A 20,750-nucleotide genomic window follows, 5' to 3' on the forward strand; every position below is an offset into this window, starting at 1 on the left:
GCAAAAGCTGCCAAAGCAGTAAACCGAGAAGGAGCTTTTTCAGAGTCGTGAGTTCTCAGGTCCTATCAATTTCATAGGACCCTCCACTGAAAGGGTGAAAACTCAAAGGGCTAAACCCTTGAATACACATTTGGGACCAGGTAGGTACAGATCAATCTTTATGCTTTTTTTAAAAAAATTAATTAATTAATTAATTAATTTTTATCTGTGGCTGCATTGGGTCTTCATTGCTGCGCACAGGCTTTCTCTAGTTGCGGCGAGTGGGGGCTACTCTTTGTTGCGGTGCACGGGCTTCTCATTGCAGTGGCTTCTCTTGTTGCGAAGCACGGGCTCTAGGTGCGCGGGCTTCAGTAGTTGTGGCACACGGATTTAGTAGTTGTGGCTCGTGGGCTCTAGAGTGCGGGCTTAGTGGTTGTGGTGCACAGGCATGTGGGATCTTCCAGGACCAGGACTCCAACTTGTGTCCTCTGCATTGGCAGGCGGATTCTTAACCACTGCGCCACCAGGGAAGCCCTTTATGCTTTTTAAGAAAAGAGGCTACCAGAGCCTCTGGCTCAGGGCCCAGTTGGTTGGAGAGCCAGCCAAACTAAGGCTATGTCCTTTGTGCAGAAGCATTGGATTGCGAGCAAGTTTCTTCATTTCTTTAAGCCTCAATTTCCTTTCATATGAGGTGCAATTGTAATAGAGCAGTTGTGACAGAGTCCACACATACCCTGCATTCAATCAGTATTGTTACTGGCGTCAAAATAGGCGTTTGACTGTTTCCATAGCTATTCATTGTGGAGGATTGATTGCATCAATGGCCCCAGTTAATGACTCCCTGTATCCATACCCTTTGCAGTGAGAATTTCTAGTCCCTGCCCACTCTGACTCCAGGCTCACCTTATGTCTTGCTTTGGGCCATAGAATGTGGCATCTTTTAGTTTCAAGCCGGGGCCTCCAGGTGCCTTGCACTCTTCTGCAATCTCTTGCTTGCTTTTGAAACCCTGCCACTGTCGTATGAAAAAGCCTGGACTAGCCTGCTGGAGGGTGAGGGCCACATGGAGCACAGGCCAGTTGTCCCAGACGAGGCCATCAAGACCGGGCTATCAGTAACCTACAGACCCCAGTGGTGTGAGAGAGCCCAATTAAGGTCAGCAGAACTGCCTACATGACCCACAGCTGACCTCAGTTACGTGAGTAAGTCTAGCAGAGACCAGAAGAACTGCTCAGCTGACCCATACAGACTCGAGCAATAACAAGTACTTACGGTTTCATGTTGCTTAGTTTTGGGGAGAGTTTACTCTGCAGCAATAGCTAACTGATACGGTACTTAAAGTTTTACGTAGGCCAGTTGAAGGAGCCGGCTGATGCTGGGTGCAACTATTTGGAAGGTTACTAACTATATTACTAAATACTTAAGGCAACTTGATATTTTTAGAGTCTCAAGTTTAGGGATCAAAGACAGTGGTTCAGAGTGAACACTGGAATAAAACGGACCTGGTTCCAAATCCCTGCTCTCCCAGCTACTAAACATGCACCTTTGGTCAAATTTCTGAACCTTTTGATGACTCAATTTCTTCTTCCGTAAAATGGAGATAATAATAGTTATTAGGAGGGTTGCTGTGAGGCTCAAGTGAGCAGGTGCATGCCTAGTGTTTAGTGTGGTGCCTGGCACCCAGTGAGTGCTCAGAAGATATTATGCACTCTTCCTGATGACGATGAAACTCCAAAGGACATCTCGACGTAGAAACACGTGGTTGCTGCATGTCCAGTTGGTAATGTAGGACAGGATTTTGCAATTAATTCATCTAAAGCTTTGATTAAAAAATGACCATTATATATATATATATTTTTTCCTTCTTCCTTTAATTATGAAAGTAACATATACCTTAAGAAAAAGCTCTTCTAGGGAAAAATTCCTGATTCAAAGAAAATTTGTATTGTGAGTTATGACTTATAATTATGAATATTGATCTCCACTTCAGTGCATCGAAGTATACACCTTATTTTTTTTAAGAAAGAAACGTGCACACCATGCTCAATTGTGAGACAGGGGCATAAATCTGTCTTTGTTGCAAATTGTAACAATTTACCCCATATTTCATTGGACAAGGAAGCAGAGCAATTATCCACAATAGCTAATGTAGGAAAAAAATCGTCTGACTGTACAGCTCTCATGCAAAGGTTTAACTCAACAGGAGATCTCAAAAGGAAATCAGATTTTGGTTTAATGTGCAGGGCAAAACTTCCTTCCGTGATCAATTCCTCACCGGCTTTCACCTGGCGCTCATCGACGTTTATTCTTAATGGAGAAAGAAAACTGTGGGGAGACAATGAGTCAGGGTGGAAATTCTTCCCAGTCTAGAGAGGAATGCTGTGTCTACTCCTTGTTCCTGAGCAGAATCAGGCTGGGTGAGCATTCACTGATTTTGCTGACTCTCAGTTGATTTAATTTTAAAAAAATAGTCATAACTGGGGCTTCCCTGGTGGCGCAGTGGTTGAGAGTCCGCCTGCCAATGCAGGGGACGCGGGTTCGTGCCCCGGTCCGGGAAGATCCCACGTGCCGCGGAGCGGCTGGGCCCGTGAGCCATGGCCGCTGAGCCTGTGCTTCCGGAGCCTGCGCTCCGCAACGGGAGAGGCCACAACAGTGTGAGGCCCGCATACCGGGAAAAAAAAAAGTCATAACAAACCTAATCCTTTCCCTAAACAGCACCTCTTGGCCTCTTTCATTTTGTCTTGTCTTTGTCATGTCATTGGAGTACCTGCTGTTACCTACATACCTGTGAATACCCACAACACTCTGTGCATACAGTCTAGGGGTTCCCAGTCCCTGGAGCGTATCAAGGAGCTCCATGGTCCTGTTTTAGACGGAGTGGCAAGTTCCCCAAATCCCATAGCCCACTAGTGGATCTAGCCCCTTCTCACACAGATCAGATGGATCTGTGCATCCCTGTACGGGCCACTTGTGTGTGTCACTGCAGGGATCACAGTGGACGCACTTGACATTATCACAAAAACTCATCTGTGAGTTGTCTGAAAGCGATACTGACTCCCTAGTGGGCTACAGAGGAAAGCTGTGCTCGCGCTACAGTTTGTGCGATCTGCTGCATGACCCTGCTCTGGTGATCCTGAGGTTCTTAGGTCACACCTTCCTGCAGCCTCACACTCTGAGGGCAGCAGTGTGGTCGAGGTGGGAAAGAGGTGAGCTTCGGGGGGGGCAAAGAGCTGATGAACATCCAGAGTCCAGCAGTGGGCTGCACTAGCTGTTTATGGTGAGTTCCCTCTCGATCGGTTGGCATTTGGGCCTTATCGGTGGTTAAGTATTATGACTATTACCCCTGGTTACACGTGACAGAAACCTAAACTTTTTATTGTACCTCTCCAAATCCAGGGGAGGAAGCGTTGTCTCTCTGTCTGTCTCTCTCTTTCTTCCACCCCTTCCCCCCTGCCCCACTCATATGTGGCTCTCTCTGCTTATTTTGGAGCACAGCCGAAGACGGCTGCCTCCTAGCTCCTGTTAATTTCAATCCATTTCAAGCCTCTAGTAGAAACCAACCAGGGTCTCTGGATCCTAATTCTGAATTCCTGGGGGGGAAGTCTCTAACTGGCCAGGTTTGGGTCAGGTGTCCATCTCTGGACTGTGGCTAGGGGGTCACAGTCACATTATACAGTCATACCATTTAGCCTGCCCCTGTGAGTGATGGGAGAGGGGCAGTTACTGGAGAAGGACACGGTGACAGGCGGCTTCTGAAATGGCTCTCAATGATCACTACTTCCTGGCATCCACAGGAATTATCCTCTGTGTAACCCCCTCCCCTTAAATGTGAGCTGGATCTAGTGACTCTTGCTTCTAATGAACAGACTATGCCAAAATTAGGTTACAAAAGACTGGGACCGTCTATCTTGCTCAGACTCTTTCTTTCTGGTTCTTGTTTATTTGCTCTGATACAGCAAGCTGCCACGTTGTGCCCTATGGAGAGGTCCATGGGGCAAGGAACTCGAGGTGGCGTCTGGCCAAGGGCCAACAAGGAGCTAAGTCCTGCCAGCAAGCGTAGGCGTGAACTTGGAAGCAGATCCTTTCCCACTCAAGCCTTGAGATGACTGCAGTCCCAGCTGACACCTTGATTATAGGCTTGGGAGGGACCCAAAGCCAGAGGCACCCAGCTGTGCTCCGATTCCCGACCCACAAAAACCGTAAGATAACAGATATTGTTTTAAGCCACTAAGTTTTCCTCCACCATTCCGGAAGTTCCACCCCTAAGCTAGTAAATTTGGGGCTAGTTTGTGATGCAGCAATAGATAACTAGGCAGGCACGTGGTGAATGAAGAGGCTCTGAGGTCAGATGACCTATGTCTTGTCCTAACTTCACCAGGTGCTAGCTGTGTGGTGTTGTTCAAGCTCTTGAACCTGTTCAAGTCACATTCTCTTCTGTAAAATAGAGATAGTAGTAATAATCTGGTTGTTGGGAGGACTAAATGAGTAACCCAGTGCCAGCACTGTTTAACTATATTAATATTCATTCGTTCATTAACTAATATTAGCAATATCAATAAAGTGTAGCTACTGTTACTAAGCTTTCACAGCTCTGCTAACTCTATACTCTTGGGTTATTGTTGCTTCAGTTTCTTCTTCAAAGAAGTGGAGAACTCTATGCCCTTTACAGGGATGATATAGAGAGGAGCAAAAAACATCCAAAAATCTCTTTAAAGCAAATGGCTATTTAACTGCTAAATATGTGGGGCTGTTTTCATTTTACGCTTTTTGGTTTTATAGTAAAGAACAATTTCATATCGTGGAGAAGTCAAATAACAGAATTTGTGCTCTCCGATTTAAAATATTAAAAAATATTTGAGTTGATAGAATTTGTTTTTGCAGCTTCCTTCCCACAAAGGCGTCCAACAGCCTTCTGCAGCCAATTATTTTGTGATTTGAAATGCCAGGGCACTATGCGGGTGGCAATCCATCACTGAGACAGAGCCTAAGATGAAGAGCAGGCAAATGATCGTTGGCACTTAAAATGTTTCTGCCTTCTGAGGCCAAAGCCCATTGTGTCAGAGTTTTGTTGGGACTTGCTCATTAATTCCAAGCTCCAATGCTCAGTTACCATGTTTTCATTAATCCTTGGGGATGCTGGTTTTCTCCCACTGGCAGCTGTGGACCTTGTGTGATGATGGGAGATGTCAGATTTGCAGATCTCCTACCCATCTCACCTCCATCTTTTCCCCTACTCCATCCCGAGACCACTGCCCAAGCCCTGATTTCCCACCCGTCTCCTGTCATGCTGTGTCTTTACTACAGTGCCTGGGGCTCAGCCCACCTGTTCTCATCTCCACTCCTTCACACTGCTGGGCCGCTTCCTTCCTGAGCCTGGCTGCTGAGTGGGGAGCAGCTTCCTGGTTCTCCCACTTGTGCTGTTCTAAAGTCAAGTACAATAGAAGCCCTTTCTGTGTTAAGGGTGACACACTACTCCTTGCTGAGAAAACACAGGGCAGCAGAAAGAGTAAATGAGTTTATTTTTGTGTATGGTGTTAGGGAGTGTTCTAATTTCATACTTTCACATGTACCCGTCCAGTTTTCCCAGAACCACTTATTGAAGAGGCTGTCTTTTCTCCACTGTATATTCTTGCCTCCTTTATCAAAGATAAGGTGACCATATGTACGTGGGTTTATCTCTGGGCTTTCTATCCTGTTGTATTGATCTATATTTCTGTTTTTGTGCCAGTACCATACTGTCTTGATTCCTGTAGCTTTGTAGTATAGTCTGAAGTCAGGGAGCCTGATTCCTCCAGCTCCATTTTTCGTTCTCAAGATTGCTTTGGCTATTCGGGGTCTTTTGTGTTTCCATACAAATTGTGAAATTTTTTGTTCTAGTTCTGTGAAAAATGCCAGTGGTAGTTTGATAGGGATTGCATTGAATCTGTAGATTGCTTTGGGTAGTAGAGTCATTTTCACAATGTTGATTCTTCCAATCCAAGAACATGGTATATCTCTCCATCTATTTGTATCATCTTTAATTTCTTTCATCAGTGTCTTATAATTTTCTGCATATGGGTCTTTTGTCTCCTTAGGTAGGTTTATTCCTAGATATTTTTTTCTTTTTGTTGCACTTCATTGCAGCTCTATTTACAATAGCCAGGACATGGAAGCAACCTAAGTGTCCATCAACAGATGAATGGATAAAGAAGATGTGGCACATATATACAATGATTATTACTCAGCCATAAAAAGAAATGAAATTGAGTTATTTGTAGTGAGGTGGATAGACCTGGAGTCGGTCATACAGAGTGAAGTAAGTCTGAAGGAGAAAAACAAATACCGTATGCTAACATATATATATATGGAATCCAAGAAAAAAATGTCATGAAGAGCCTAGGGGTAAGACGGGAATAAAGACACAGACCTACTAGAGCATGGACTTGAGGATATGGGGAGGGGGAAGGGTAAGCTGTGACAAAGTGAGAGAGTGGCATGGACATATATACACTACCAAACGTAAAATAGATAGCTAGTGGGAAACAGTCGCATAGCACAGGGAGATCAGCTCGGTGGTTTGTGACCACCTAGGGGGTGGGATAGGGAGGGAAGGAGGTGCAATAGGGAAGAGATATGGGAACATATGTATATGTATAACTGATTCACTTTGTTATAAAGCAGAAACTAACGCACCATTGTAAAGCAATTATACTCCAACAAAGCTGTTAAAAAAAAAAAAAAAAGAGTAAATGAGGGTTGTGGTAGCCAGATATCCTTCGAAAAAAAATACCAGGCTCCCTGAGAAGAGCCTGCCACTGCCACCAGGCTGGGGTCTGTGTAACCTCACCACATTTCATCTCCTCCCCCACCCAACCCTGTCCCTAAGGATGGTAGAATGAAATGGCCAGTCTCCAAACAATTAAAAAAAAGAACACTTTTTTGCTTCCAGAATCACCGTCCCCCATCACCCAGTGAAATAAACCAGTTAAAAATAATTGCCAGCAACAACCAAACAAGGAAAGACCTTATCCTCATGCTATAAACTGAAAAGCGTCCAACAAAAATAAAAGCAGATTCTGGTGTGACTTAGTGCAGCCCCTACATCCCCGTTTCCCCAGAGAGTGACACAAAGAAAGGAAGGAAGGTGCAAAACCTTGAGAATTCCCACCAATGCCCCTGATTTGAATAGAAGCTGACAAAATTGGGAGTAGGGAACTTAGAGAAAAGTCAAGGAAATCTCTTCCAAGAGTAGAGGTTTCCACCTATGATCTCAGGTTTTTCTGAGCCAGGAAAAGTCCCCAGGTGTTATCATCTGCCAGGATCCCATGGTGAGTCGGAATTGAGTTGAAGCTTGAGAACACCCACTCCTCCCCAAGCCCCATGGAAAGGGGGTACCCCAGCCTGGACATTGACAAAATCTTAGAAGAGAAGGTAAGCCCAGTCCTATACCAAAGGCTGCAGGAAGTTTGCCAAGCTCGTTCCCAAGTTCCTGCCCTCAGGCTATAGGAAAGTGGATGGAATATAGTTCCCTGGCCTCAAAATGTAGCCGGAAGGGGGGAAAAAAGGTCCTAGATAAGGTTAAGAAGTTGTCATCCTCTTTCTACAAAGCAGAATGAAGAACTGGGTAGAGCTGTACATTTGAAGCATTAGCAACATGAAAAGAAGCAACGTGGTAACTAAGGAAGCATTCTGCAGGTGAGTGAAATGAAAGGAAGAGTTACTTGAGGACACGGGGAGGGGGAAGGGTAAGCTGGGACAAAGTGAGAGAGTAACACTGACATATATATATTACCAAGTGTAAAATAGCTAGCTAGTGGGAAGCAGCTGCATAGCACAGGGAGATCAGCTCTGTGCTTTGCGACTGCCTAGAGTGGTGGGATAAGGAGGGCGGGAGGGAGACGCAAGAGGGAGAGGATATGGGGATATACGTATGAATATAGCTGATTCACTTTGTTATACAGCAGAAACTAACACAACGTTGTAAAGAAATTATACTCCAATAAAGATGTTAAAAAAAAAAAGTTAAATGAGCACAGCAGGCGTAAAATAGATGCCAAAAAAACCCCAGAAAAACCAAGGAAGCTAGTTAAAGTTCCCTGCAATTGCTTTGAGCTACAGAGGAAATTAAGAACATGAATTCAATAAGAAAAGAGTTTAAAAAAAACCACAACACCTACTTCAGTGATGAAATTCAACAAATCACAAGATGAATGGAAAGGTCAGGAAAGAAGAACTAATGCAACACTCATTACCAGGTGATCATGGAACAAATTCTACAAACTTATGAGGGAAAGAAAGTCTAAATATCCTTTGAGAATAAAGGAGACATTTTTTAAGCTTGCTCAAACTTTGCACCTAGGAGCCCTCTTGAAAAAAAATTCTTGAAACCATGGGAAAGAGACACAAATGGAGAAAGCATAGTAAAAGGAAATGAGTCAACTTGTATATGATGAGACCAAGCTTTGGGCCTGTACAACTGGGAGAGTGAGTTCCCATCTATTGACATGTGGAAGGCTGTGGGCAGAAGAGGTGTTTGGGACTGGAATTGGATCTCGGTCTGATCTGAGATGCCTAGGATGCATTTAAGTGGAGAAGTTGAGTAGGCAGTTGTATATAAGAGAACAGAGGTTGGAAGAGAGGTCTGGATTGAAGATATATTTATATAGGAATCATAGAACTAGGGATGACATTTATGGCTTGAGATTGGGTAAGATCTCTCAGGGAATTAGTGTAGAGAAGAGGGCCAAGAAATGAACCTTTGTTAACCCCAATGTTAAGAGTCAGGGAGAAATGAGAAATGAGCAAAGAAGACTGAGAAGGAAGGTCAGCGAGGAAGGAGGTAAACCAGAAGAAGGTCGTGTCTGGAAAGCCAAGTGAAGGATGGATATTAAGAAAAAGTACGTGATTAACTGTGTCAAATGCTGCTGAGAGATCAGAGTAAGATGAGACTTGAAAATTGTCCACTGCCTTTAGCAATGCAGGAGTCACGAGTGATCTTGACAAGAGCTGTTTCAATGGTGTTGTATAGTAGTAAGATTGATTGAAGAGTTTAAGAGAATTTTCAAGAAACGCTGTTGCATATGGGGTGAAGAATAGGGGAGGTAGCTGGCTGGGATGGTGGGGTCAAGGTAATGCTTTGTAAAGATGGGACTGGACGTGGTGAATAAAGGAGAATAGGGATAATTTCTAATTCTGTTAGGCAGTTGGCCAGCTGGCTGTAGCCTCAGCAGTGAGCTCTGGGTTGAACAAGTAACTGAGAATTATCAACTTATTTAAGGATTGCCTGGAAATTTGATGAGACATCCTAGGGGAGCATGTAGACCGAGGAGGGTAGAATAGAAGGCCTAGTGGAGAACTCTGAGGACAGCGACATTTAATGCATAGACAGCGGTACTGGAGCCTACAGAGAAGCTTAAGGAAGAATGAGCATAGGAGGAAAACCGGGAGGTTGTTGCCAAAGTCACAGAAAGAGAATGTTTGAAGAAGGAAGACCACAGTGTTGAATAGTGTCAGGAGTTCAGTAAAGATAAGGGCAAAGAATTCCAGGTTGGATGTAGCAACAAACAAGGTTATTTCAGGTCTTCAATGAGAGAGTTTCAGGGATATGATAGAGGAGAAACATTTGTCATGAGTTGAAGAATTGCTGCGAGATGATGAAGTGAAAACCATGATCACACAACTCTTTCAAGAACTTTGGCCATGAAGGAAGTAGGGGAGAGATAGGACAATGATTGGAGCAAGTCACGAGTTTGAGAGACTTATTTTCAAGATGGTAGAGACACGCATATGTAAATGTTGATGGAACCAGGAGAGAGGCTCCCCTGTGCCTTTGGGATGAAGTTCAGAGAGAGAGACAGAGAGATACAGGAGAGAGAAATGATTGATGGAATCACGTTCCCTGAGAAGGTGGAAAGACCCGGGACACAGTGGAGAGATGGAGGAATTAGTCTTAGACACCTATTGCATTATGGCAGGAAGAATAGAGAGTTCAGGGGGGAAGGGTGGGGGGAAGGGTGGGGGGAAGGGATAGTTAGGCAGTTTGGGATTGACATGTACACACTGCTATACTTAAAATGGATAACCAACAAGGACCTACTGTATAGCACAGGGAACTCTGCTCAATATTATGTAACAACCTAAATGGGAAAAGAATTTTAAAAAGAATAGATACGTGTATATGTATAACTGAATCACCTTGCTGTACACCTGAAACTATCACAAGATTGTTAGTCAACTATACTCCAATATAAAATAAAAAGTTAAAAGAAAGAATAGAGAGAGGGGCTTCCCTGGTGGCGCAGTGGTTGAGAATCCGCCTGCCAATGCAGGGAACACGGGTTCGAGCCCTGGTCCGGGAAGATCCCGCATGCCGTGGAGCAACTAAGCCCGTGCGCCACAACGACCGTTCCTGCGTTCTAGAGGCTGCGAGCCACAACTACTGAGCCCACGTGCCACAACACTGAAGCCTGCGTGCCCTAGAGCCTGTGCTCCGCAACAAGAGAAGCCACCGCAATAAGCCCGCGCACCGCAACAAAGAGTAGCCCCCATTCACCACGAATAGAGAAAGCCCGCGCGCAGCAACGAAGACCCAATGTAGCCAAAAATAAATAAATAATAATTTTTTTAAAAAAAGGAATAGAGAGTGGGTACAGATAAGTTTGGGATGAGTGGTAGTATTCTGAAGGAGTTCTCTTCTGATGGCTTCTATTTCCTTTGTGAAGGAGGAGATGAGGTCATCTCCTGACAGTGAATGAGAGGACGATAGGGTAAGAAATATGAGAAGAGTGGGAGAAGTTTGAGGTAGTCTCTGGAAGAGAAAAAGACTAGTCATTTGGAAACACAGAAAGAGAGTTGGGGGAATAGAAAGGAGTTATTCGTTCCACTTTCTTCTTTGTACACTGCACCCAAGAAATGGACCTCTTTTCATTTCGAAATGTTAAGGGGATTCAAAAATGAGTGATCATGGATTAAATGCTCCAACCAAAAGACACAGACTGGCTGAATGGATACAAAAACAAAACAAGTGATCAAGGAGGATGTGGATCATTGGGCTTGGATTCCTCTAGGTCTCTTGAGAGCCACTGTCAGCAAGGACCTCTGCTCCCTTCTGATCCCAGCTTTGCAGCCGGTTTTCTCTTAAGCCTTCCTCAACTACTTGTTTTGGAGGTATGAAGGGATTGTTGACCTAACTCCAACAGGGACTATGGAAACACTGGAATCAGGATTCTGGGATTTGGGTTGAGGCAGAGAGGATGTTCAGTGAAGGAACCAGAGACATAGGAGTGTCTGTTTACCATCTTCTACAGCAAGGTCCCCAAGCTGTGGCCCATGGGCCAAATCTGGCCTACTGCCTGCTTTTGTAACAAAATTGTATTTCAATACAGCCATGTCTATGTTTGCTTTCCATCTACAACATCGGAGTTAAATGGTGGTGACAGCAGTCTTATGGCCCACAAAGCTGAAAATATTTACTCTCTGGCTTTTTTACAGAAAATGTTTGTCACCCTCCGTTCTGGAGGGAAGATGGGGATGTTTTGGAGGAAGGATAACCTTGAGAAAACCCCAATTTCTGGGTCTGTTTCCTTTTCTGCAAAATAAGGACACCATTCATTAAATCATTCTTTCATTTAACAAACATTTATTGATTGCTCACTGTGTGCCAGAAGCTGGGAGTACAGAGATCAATAAGACCCAGGCTTGTTCTTTCAAAGCCCAACAGCAGAGATAGATGGGTAAAACAAATAATTGGAATACTGAGAGATAAATGCTCTGTGCATGCCATGGGGATGAAACGGGGGGGGGGGGCGGTTGTCTCACCTGGCCCAGATGGACCTGGGAAGACTTCACAGGTAAACAGAAGAGGAGGAATTCATTAGCATGGAGGGCTGCTGTGGATGAAGATGAAATCAGCCAGGGACTTTTGCAGGCTGAGTGAAGATCAAGGGGAATGAAGGAGGGGAAATTCTTGGAAGCAGCAAGATGGAAGGGGTAGGTGAAGGTAGATGGAGAAGAAACAGTGAGAGAGGCAGAGGAGAATCAGGAAAGTGTCAGGAGTATCAGTGGGACACACAGGGCCCCATTCTACCACTCTGCCCTTGACATACCTCCCTAGCTGATAGTGGCCTGTCCAGTGGAGCCCAGATACGGTTTCACAATTGGCTCAACACAGCACTCTAGGCGGCCACCATCAGTCAGGGTTTGCCCCTGTGATGAAACCTATTGGTGATCTTAAGGTATACACAACCACTCTGTTAATTACAAAGCACCCCCAAATTGTAATGTGGTCTTACTATCAACAGTTAATAAAATAAAATGAAAGAAAAACTCAATAATATGGTAGTATGTGTAATTCAACCCAGATATCAAAATTTGAAATCTCTTTTGGTAACATAAACATGACACAAAACATAACCGATTTTTAATAGATTCATTATACTCTTTTCAAACTGAATCTGAGAAGCAGACTCATTCCTGAAAATCATTTATACATGTGATTTAGCTGAACAACTGGATTTCTACAGTGTGGGGGAGTTTGAATGGATTTAAGAATGAGGCAGATTGTCCCCCCCCCCCTTTTTTTTTTTTTTTATGCGGTACGCGGGCCTCTCACTGTTGTGGCCTCTCCCGTTGCGGAGCACAGGCTCAGCGGCCATGGCTCACGGGCCCAGCCGCTCCGCGGCATGCGGGATCTTCCCGGATCGGGGCACGAACCCGTGTCCCCTGCATCGGCAGGCAGACCCTCAACCACTGGGCCACCAGGGAAGCCCTGTCTTCTTTTTTATGTTTAAAATTTTTAGGGAATATTTCAGACATGCAAAGAAGTAATGAGAATAATATAACACCCATGTGTCTACTACCTAGATTTTTAAAGTGCTAACATTTTGCCACTGCTTCAGTGCTTAATAAAAAGAATAAAAACATTACAGGTGGGGCTTCCCTGGTGGCGCAGTGGTTGAGAGTCCGCCTGCCGATGCAGGGAATACGGGTTCGTGCCCCGGTCCAGGAGGATCCCACATGCCGCGGAGTGGCTGGGCCCCTGAGCCATGGCCGCTGAACCTGCGCGTCCGGAGCCTGTGCTCTGCAACGGGAGAGGCCACAACAGTGAGAGGCCCGCATACCGCAAAAAAAGAAAAAAAAAAAAATTACAGGTACAGTCGAGGTCCCTTTTGTGCCTCTTTCCCATCCCTTCTATCTTCCCAGAGCTTACCACTCTCTGGAAGTTATAGTGTGCATCTTCCTCATCTGTGTTTTTATGTTTTTACTATGTTTGTATCAATAAACATTAAACGGAATTGTTACGCGTGTTTTTAAACATTACACAAATGGTAAAGCAATGTAAAACTTCTGCCACTTGCCTTTATCATTCTACACTGTTTTTGAGATGCAGCCATGTTGATTCGTGTGCTCATTCATCTTACAGCTGGTCCTCTTTCTGTTCTTTGAAACCTGCCCAAATTGTTGAAGACAGAAAGCAGATACATCTGACAGCTTCTCAGTGACAGATGTGAAATAATTTGGTCTCAATTGTCCTCTCAGTTTTCCCTTTCTCTTCCTTAGTCTCCCTCCCTCTTTTCCTCTCCTGCTCTATTAAGGATTTTGAATAAAAAAAGAAACAGCAAGAGAAGGAACACTCTGCAAGGAGGGCCTGAATTTAGCACCCTATCTTCCAGAAAAGAATAGACATTTTTCAGGAGCAGCTAACATTTGTCAGATACGGGCTAAGTGCAAAACCCCTGTACTAAGCACTTTACATTCATTTGTTAATCCTCAGTGAGACCCTTGGAGATCTTTCTTTCCCGAGGTCACAGAGCTAGTAGATGAAGATTTTAATCTAGGCGCTCAGATGCTAGAGCTGATATGCTTAACCATTCAAAAAGAGAAGCCATATTGAGCCCAAGGAGGGACAGTGTTAGGTGAGCTATTAACAGAAAGAATCCCCAGGGCTAGTGCTTTAACAACTTTTGGTATGGATTTCACTTCTGAATGAAGTATCATAATGAATGTTAATAATAAATAATAACAAAGTACTTAAAAATTCACAGGGTTGAGTGTTACCTCAGTTCAATTTTCTCACTTGAACTTCAGCCACCCATTGATTTCAAACTCCCTCCAGGATATTTCTACTTGGCTATTCCTCTACCATCCCTAACTGTCTAAGAACCAAACTTAGTTATTTCTTTTCTTCTTGACCATGTTCTATTGCTGCAGATTCTGGCACCTCAGTCTGGCTTCAATGGTCCTCTATACTCTGATTCTTCACTACCTGCTGTGTACTGAATTGTGTCGCCACAAAATTCGTGTGTTGAAGCCCTCCCCCTCAATGTGATGGTATTTGGAGGTGGGGCCTTTGGGAGGTAATTAGATTTAGTTGAGTTCATGAGAGGGGGGGTCCCCATGATGGGATTAGTGCCCTTATAAGAAGAGACCAGAGAGCTTGCTCACTCTCTGCCTTGTGAGGACACAGTGAGAAGGCAGCCTTCTGCAAGCCAGGAAGAGAACCCTCACCAGGAACCAAATCTGCCCACACCTTGATCTTAGACTTCCCAGCCTCCAGTACCGTGAGAAACAAATTTCCATTGGTTAAGATTCCCAGTCAATGGTATTTTGTTATAGCAGCCTGAACTAAGGTACCACCTATATAGCATTTTAATCTTATTAACTTTCCGTCCCTTATCTGCAATTATCCTTCCTCTTCCCTGTTTTTTCACCTATGTTATTTTCCCTCTCCCCAAATAGTAGCATCCTTTTAAGGGAAAAATTAAAGTCTCTTTCCCCTATCTTTTCCCTACTAGTTCCCCCTTTCTTTAGACTCCTACAACATTTAACCTGTACTGTACAATATAGCACTTAGTTGTATAATGTTATTTATTTTTTAACATCTTCTGTCTGCAGTGAATTGCTTAATGCTTCAAGGGTGGGCCATGTCTTGTATTCTATTCCACATGTCAGTGTTTCCCAACCAATTTTTTTTTTTAACCTCCTGAGACCATCTCACGGTAATATACATTCTCTCTTAAACCCTTACATTTAAAAAAATGTCATTTTGGTCATTTCTACAAAAATAAAATAATTAATTTTAAGTAAAAATATATTTTAGGTCAGCATATTATCAATGACTGTATTATAAATCTTGTTTTAAAGTTCATTTAAATATAATCTTGAATGCTATTCATAACATATAAAAACACATTTTGACTTTTCTTCCTTTAGTGACTCACTCTGTTTAGTTAACTTTAATTAACTATATGAGAAAAAAACATAAATTGTGAAAAAATAAATTTTATGAAAGACATTTCATATTGAGTTTTAGTCCTGAATGTATTTTAAAATGCAGAATGGAGTTTAGCTATGTTTATAGCACCAAAGATAGACAAAAACTGCTTCAATGATCAGATATTTAAAATTCTTGCATTTATGCTTAAAAATTAGTTGATTTGCTTTAATAATTTTTGTTTAGTTTCCAAACAGTAAGAAAAAAAGGAGACTATAGGCTGCTATTTTCAAGCACTTTTCCACAAATACCACCATGTACAAGTTCTAACCAATAGCTGAATAGACAAATTGGTTATAATTTTTACTATATTTTCTCTTTTAAACATTGTATTTTGACAGTTTAAGGTGCTGCATGAGAATTTTGATCAGAATACAATTTCAGGGCTTCCCTGGTGGCGCAGTGGTTGAGAGTCCGCCTGCCGATGCAGGGGACGCGAGTTCGGAGGATCCCACGTGCAGCGGAGAGGCTGGGCCCGTGAGCCATGGCCGCTGCGCCTGCGCGTCTGGAGCCTGTGCTCCGCGACGGGAGGGGCCACGGCAGTGAGAGGCCCGCGTACCGCAAAAAAAAAAAAAAAAAAAAAGAATACAATTTAAAGATCTAGTGGAAGATCATCATGAGGGAAATTGGAAGACTTATTATTAGGTTTATAACCTTTATTGACTTCTGAAATTTCAGTGTCAGTGTTCCCTTAGTTTGCTGCCTTTGAACGACAAGTCCATTCCATGTGGAAGGAAGAGAGGAAGCTGAACACGCTATGTGACAAAGAATAGGAACAGTTTAAGATTGTGTAATGGTCAAAACCAAGCCTGAATGCTGTTCACTAAGTCAGATAAGTGGGTCAAATGTCTGAGCCATAAAGACACTCACCTGGTCTTCACCAAGTCGAAGCTGTTCACCTAAAGCTCACTTAGAGGCTCTCTTTACTGCATTAATGGGAAGTACTAGATACTCATTGTATGTATGTATTTGTTTTTTAGTGGAAATAGATGCCATTTTTGCCTTTCATGCTGTGAATCTCTGTTTATTTCCCCCAATATTTTATTATGAAAAATTTCAAAAGAGAAAAGCTGAAAGAATTACATAGTGAATAGCCACGTGTCCACCACCTAGATTCTACAGTCGTGAACATTTTGCTATACTGACTTTATCATTGATCTGTCCTTTTATCCATCCATCAACCCATCTTATGTGTAGTGCATTTCAAAGTAAGGGGTAGATGTAATATACTTCTCCCCTAAACATTTCAGCATGCAAATGGTTAACCTAGAGCTCAATATTTGTTTGTGGCTCTTTTTTTTTTTTTTTTTTTTTTCTTTTTTTTTTTTTTAAAGCAGAATTTATATTTAGTGAAATGCTAATCTGAATTGTACCATTCGATGAGTTTTGACAGATACATATACCTCTTAACCTAAATCCCCTATCAAGATATAGAACATTTCCATCACCCCAGAAAACTCCCTCTGGGGTTTTGGAACCACGATTTGTACATTGTCACCTCATAGAATCTGAAGATGTAATTAGAGACTCAGCAAGTTGATTGGTGATAAATGATCACAGAAGCAGTTTCGTTTTTGTTTGCTTTCACAGAGAATTATAATCAGAGTAGAGGCCAGGGAGCCAGTTGTTTCAATTCTTGGATGCTACTTACGTTGTAGTCATGCCAGTTGAATATAAGGAACACTCAGGAATTGGAAAGAGTAAGTAATTGTAGCTAGCTTCCACTCAGGTACTATGTATGATCATCAAAATACATTTTAGGGGCTTCCCTGGTGGCGCAGTGGTTGAGAATCCGCCTGCCGATGCAGGAGACACGGGTTCGTGCCCTGGTCCGGGAAGATCCCACATGCTGCGGAGCAACTAAGCCCGTGAGCCATGGCCGCTAGGCCTGCGCGTCCGGAGCCTGTGCTCCGCAATGGGAGAGGCCACAACAGTGAGAGGCCCGCATACCGCAAAAAAAAAAAAAAAAAATACATTTTAAAAAGTTGAAACTAAATGCATTCACATAACTGTGCATTTTAATACAAATTTGCAAATACATTAGTGCAGGGCCTGGTTATTTTCTTGAACTTTTCAAAGTTTTAAATACTAATTTCATTCATTCGTTTCATCTTTTCCAAAAACTTGGCGACAATCTACCTTCCTGCTTTTAGGACAAAATGAATAAAACTCATCTTTAAAAAAAAATTAACTTACTGGCCCACTGTAAGCATTTCTGGCCATGAATGTGGACTATAAAGTTGTTTTTAAATTACTGGAGGCAATTTCTAGGAAATCTCTGCAGAACAGATAGGGCTTGAGGTCAGGCAGACCTAGGTTCGAACCTTGACTCCACTACTGACTGACTGCATGACCTTCAACAAATTGCTTAATCACTTTGGTCCTTGATTTCTCTGTTTATAAAATGGGGACAATACACATATAGACCCCATAGAGCTGTTGATACGAGGACAGGAAAAACAGCAGTTTTCAGTACTTAGCACATATTATATACTCAGAAAATGTTAATGTTGTGATTATTTTAGTAAAGACAGGCTCACTATAAGCTTTGTTATTTGGAATATTCCTGATAATATTTATAAACTTTGGGGAACATAGTGATTATGTTTAAGAGATTACATATCCTTTATCTAGTCTTTGGTCCCATGAAAGAACAATATCCACAGCTTTTAGTTTTTAATTACTATTTATTAAGAATCAGATGTAAAAAGCAACCAGTTCCCACCAATAGCTAAAATAAAAAAGATTCACAACACCAAAATTTGGTGAGGATGTGAAGCAACCAGAACGCTCACATACTGTGGGTAGAAACGTAAAATGGTGCGAGCACCTTAGAAAACTGTTTGGGGGTTGCTTGAAGAGTTCCACGTACATCTCCCTTGGTGATTCCCAAAATGACAATAATGCTAAGGTTGAGAAACCCTGATGTACTTCATTACACAGCCATATGATGGCTAGGTATTTACCCAAGAGTAAAGAAAACATACGCTCACCAAAATGTCTTGTACTGGAATGCTTACAGCAGGTTTATTCATAATAGTCCCAAACTGGAAACAGAACTCAGATGTCCATCGGTAGGAGAATAGATAAAAACTGACCATAGATAAACTGTGGTCTATCCATATAATGGCAATACTACTTATCAATAAAAAGGAACAAACTACAGATACGGAAGACAACATGGATGAATGTTGTCAGGGTTCAGAACACACTGCCCCCAAATATGGTGTCTTGGCATACTGAATATTTTAAGCTAAAGGAATTTAAGAAATGGTGGGTGCAGGAAAGACTCTCTGACCTTGCTCTGAAGCAGGTCATAAGAACCTTGTGTGGGGCTTCCCTGGTGGCGCAGTGGTTGAGAGTCTGCCTGCCGATGCAGGGGACACGGGTTCGTGCCCCGGTCCGGGAAGATCCCACATGCCGCGGAGCGGCTGGGCCCGTGAGCCATGGCCGCTGAGCCTGCGCGTCCGGAGCCTGTGCTCTGCAACGGGAGAGACCACGGCAGTGAGAGGCCCGCGTACCGCAGAAAAAAAAAAAAAAAAAAAGAACCTTGTGTGAGAGATGCCCTCCCTATGCCTGGAGGAAAGAAACATTCTTACCTCCAAAGATGGAAGGACTCCAACAGGAATTTAAATGAACATACCTTGCTAAATTTCCCCCAGTTTGCCACTCTTAGCTCATACTCGTTTGTCACATTTTCCCACGTCTTTCCACTTCTCATCAAACCTATATAAAAACACTCAGTTCCTAGTATAAAAACCTAGTATAGGACTTCCCTGGTGGTGCAGTGGTTAAGAATCTGCTTGCCAAGGCAGGGGACATGGGTTTGAGCCCTGGTCCGGGAAGATCCCACATGCCACGGAGCCACAAAGCCTGTGTGCGGCAACTACTGAGCCTGCACTCTAGAGCCCGTGAGGTACAACTACTGAGCCCGCATGCCACAACTACTGAAGCCTGCACGCCTAGAGCCCGTGCTCTGCAACAAGAGAAGCCACTGCAATGAGAAGCCCGCGCACCGCAACGAAGAGTAGCCCCCACTCACTGCAACTAGAGAAAGCCCGAGCACAGCAACCAAGACCCAATGCAGACAAAATAAATAAATTTATTTATTTTAAAAGACCCCAAAATCCTAGTATAAAAACAGTTTCTTCAGATCTTCATTTCCTTGTGCAGGCTTCCATGTCACAAAAAACATTAATAAATTTATATGCCTTTCTTTCATCAATATATCTTTTGTTACAGAGCCCCAGCCGAGAACCTAGAAGGGTAGAAGAGAAAGAGTCTGTTTCTCCCCTACAATATAAAAAAAAATTACACTGAATGGAAAGGGGCTGGAAACTAAAAATTATATACTGTAATAGAATTTATATGACATTCTAGAACAGACAAAACTAAACTATAGTGTTAGAAAGCAGATTAATGGTTGCTTCTTGGGGGTGGGAGATTGGGAAGGGGCTCAAGGGAACTTTCTGGAATATTTAATAGGCCTTTGGCAAAAGTGGTTGAGTAGTACACTTAAGATCTGAACATTTGACTGTATATATTATACCTCGAAAAAATTGAAAAAGGCAAACAACCCGTGAGTTTGGAAGATCTTGGAAGTTCTTTTTCTTACAAACAGCTTTCCATTGGTCACCCCTCAAACTCTCCAACAATTATATTTTCTGTGTTTCATTTTAGCTAGTAGATATGTAATTGTATTTCATTTTGGGTTTTGTTTACATTTTCCCCAAAACATGAGGTTAAGCATCTTTTCATATGTTTATTGGACTTTTGGATACCATCTTTTTGAAGTTTTTGTTCTGGTCTTTGCCCATTTTTCCACTGGGACACCTTTTCTCATTTATTTGTAGGAGTTATATACTCTGGATACAAGTCCTTTGTCACATATTCGTATGGTAAATATCTTCTCTCACTCTATAGGTTGCCTCTTCACTCTCAGTGCTGTCTTATGATGAATAAACATTCTTAATTTTAATGTAGTTCAATTTATATATTTTTTCTTTATGATTAGTGCTTTTTCCATCCTGTTATAAACTTTTTGCTTATTTCAAGGTTACAAAGATGTCCTCTTATATTTTCTGCTAAAAGAGTTATTGTCTGATCCTTAAAACATAGAGTGGCAATCCAAATGAAATCTATTTTTATTATGTGAGGTAAGAGTCCAAATAAAGTTTTTTCCATATAGATATCCAAATGTCCTAGCACCAGTTTTTTGAAAAGACTTTTTTCTCCACTGATGCATGTCCTGGAAGACTTGTAAAAAATGTATATATGTGTATATATATATATATATATATATATACACACACACATATATATATGTGTGTATATATATTACATAAATGGATCAAACTCTACACACAGTCCTATATTCTCCTATTTTCACACAATACTGTTGGCACATATGGCCTATTAATGGCTGCATAGTATTTCATTATATGGACATACCATAAAGAATTTAATTTCCTTATAGCACACATTTAGAGAGTAACCAGGTTTTGTTATTGATGTCATTAAGGT

Source organism: Kogia breviceps, chromosome 18 (assembly GCF_026419965.1).
Source record: "Kogia breviceps isolate mKogBre1 chromosome 18, mKogBre1 haplotype 1, whole genome shotgun sequence".
NCBI lineage: Eukaryota > Metazoa > Chordata > Mammalia > Artiodactyla > Physeteridae > Kogia > Kogia breviceps.